This window comes from Lolium perenne, chromosome 3 (genome assembly GCF_019359855.2).
Source record: "Lolium perenne isolate Kyuss_39 chromosome 3, Kyuss_2.0, whole genome shotgun sequence".
Classification (NCBI taxonomy): Eukaryota; Viridiplantae; Streptophyta; class Magnoliopsida; order Poales; family Poaceae; genus Lolium; species Lolium perenne.
This window is the reverse complement of record NC_067246.2, coordinates 36,263,107-36,265,848: the sequence shown is the minus strand read 5'-3', so window position 1 is coordinate 36,265,848 and position 2,742 is coordinate 36,263,107. Positions and strand designations below refer to the sequence as shown.

Genomic DNA, 2,742 nt, shown 5'->3' with positions numbered 1-2,742 from the left:
TCTGGAATTAAGGTCGTGGATTACTTCTGTGTATGTTAAGACCAATTGGTCTAGGTAAATTATGTCCTTCCTGATAGAGAAGGTCATAATGTTGCCGGGATTGGACTCTCCCATGTGGCTTATGACCAACTGGCTTGAGATGGTCGTAAATCTATGACCAAGACTATCATGGTCCTTAAGATAAAGGTCATTAGTCAACAAATTTCTTGTAGTGAGTGGTTGCGCGATAAAAGTTGGGCTGGTGTACACTTATACGCAGTGCTCCTTTTTACAAACCATTTCCAATTTCCCACAACACCACGGTTGTCAACCAACCTCCATACCCCACTTCCCCAAACATCTTTATCAAGATCCTTGATTTCATAAACCATACACTTGGGTTAACTCACCCAAGGTTTTCATAAACATTTACAACAAGGTAAACCTTGAGGAGTTCCCAACCTATAGTTTCATGAGAAGGAACTACTACAACACCATGGCCGAGATGAAGGTCATCATGCCATGAGAGCATATGTGAGTGGCAAAAAGTGGATCTCACTTGCATAAGGTAAGCATGTAAGGTGATAATATGGGGTGGATCAATTTTCAGATTTGGTGGTGCTATTATACATCTTGGGTGGGGTAGGTGTATCACTCTTTTAACAATCAAGAGGGTACACGACATACTTCTCTCAAAGTGAGAATTACACCAAGCATCATGACTTTGATACCTCTACTCAACAAAATGGGGTGTGGTGTAAGAATCTAATATGGAGTGGTACATGCTCATGTTGAGCACTCAAGAAGGCTCAAGGGAGTAGCACGGTAGTGACACCATGCATCCCCTCACGTGTGAACCAAGATGGAAGATCATCACAAGGAACTACTCCTATTACATCCATACATAGACCAACATAGAGAGATCATCACATATAATAGATAAGATGCTTAGGGATCTCAACAAATGACATCCAACCCACATCATTCAGAGTTCAAAGATGGCTTGCCTTGGCTTATTTGTCCCTGTACTTCTTCAACTCCATCAATATAAGAATTCCAACAACATATATAAATAAAATCCTCGTCCGATTCCACTTCTTCTTCTTCTCCGGGTTCGCATCTATCGCCGGAAAATATAAAAGGAACACAATCAATCACATTGCATCAACATGACAACATTCAACAATCAACAACTAATCATGCAGCAAAGATATAACATACTAAGGACTTATAGATACCACAAAACAAATTTAAGAGTTTTAATTTAGAAAACTCCATTTATTTACCTAGTAAAGGTATGAGAGCATCACAACTTAGCAATTGCCTCTCTCGGTTATCACCATGGTATAAACCAATTATTCCCTGGTAGATAACATCATGAAGAGGACAAGAGCATTAGTTTGGCATCACAAATATTCACAACATAATTTCAAACATTTTTGGAAAAGTAGAAATCAATTTTCCTAATTTAATTTGCTCACTTAACACTATACAAAAATAGGAAGCAAACCATATACCACATCATTTGAAAACTTAAGCAAAACAAAAGAGCTAAAGTTAGGTTGCATAGGTTTTGCTTTGCAAGCATAAAACAAAGGTTGCCCATCTCTACTAAAAAGAGTTGGTCAAGGGTTTTAAATAAACCGAAAAGTTTTGCTTCAACAATGCATGTCACACATAAACATTACTAACAGCAACAAATATGTATGGACAGAGACGAATAATATTTTTCCTAGATGACCAGTACTAATACAAGACTAACCCAATTGGAATCACCCAAAAATATTAAACCTACATATTTAGGAATTTCTTTGAATCTGACTGTACAGAAAACAAGATCTGTAAGCCATAAATCGTAGAAAAATCCTAAAAATATGAGGCCATTGGCATTTGAAAGGTAATTAAACAGAGATGCATAAACAATTGGATTTGGGTTCAAATTGTTTCCGAAACTCTCACAAATGGATTGACAAGGTTACTGCATGTTTTCACCATTTGCTTTAACTATGGAGTTGCAGAACAGATAAAGGTTTGAAACTTATTTGAGATTATTAAGAAAACATTCAGTAATCCTAGAGAAGTGGAATCACTCAATTAGGTTCAAAAATGGATTTTTGATGAATTAAAAGCTAACAGCCATGTCTGCAGAACACACAGAATATGTTTAATTCACCACAAATCGTACACAACTCATAAAAATATGAGGTCAGCTGCATCTGAAAGGTATTGAATAGGTGTTTCTTACCCAATTGGTTTCATTCAAAAATTCATTTCCAAGCTCCTGGTTTAATTCGACAAAGTCAGATCTGACCAGATCTTGATCTGTTAACCATTTCAATTTAGTAGGTCATTTGAAGAGAAACCAACGCCAAAATGAAGGTATTGGAGAGGGCTTTCACCCACAGTTGAGTTTGCTCAAAAAGGTTTTGTAAAACGAAAGAAATCTAACAAACAGTGATTCTGCATGTTTGCATAACTTTATTTACCATGCAAAATCCGTAACGAATTTGAGGATGAGGCCAACACCAAGTTGTAGATCTTTTCAATACCTACCAGAATCTGAAACAGCAAGATTACAAAAATTACTGCAGGAATTTGGACGAACTTTGCTCAAGAACTTCAGATCTGAGGATAGCTCAACCTTCTCCATGCTTGGACCAACATGCACCTGCATCAAGATCCAATCTTGTGAGAGGAGGAAGAAGAAATAGAGAGGGATTCAGCTAGGGTTAGGGGAGAAGAGAGTGAGAGAGATGCTCTCAT

The 2,742-nt window shown here is 37.3% G+C and overlaps 1 long non-coding RNA gene across 1 annotated transcript; it reads right to left on the bottom strand.

The window, feature by feature from the left end:
- Window positions 1-1,271: 1,271 nt before the first annotated feature.
- LOC139837508 (uncharacterized) lies at window positions 1,272-2,531 on the bottom strand. Its single transcript, XR_011753995.1, has 3 exons — window positions 2,466-2,531; window positions 2,225-2,301; window positions 1,272-1,341 (listed from the first exon to the last, which is right to left on the bottom strand). It is a non-coding gene; the product is annotated as an uncharacterized lncRNA (long non-coding RNA).
- Window positions 2,532-2,742: the final 211 nt, after the last annotated feature.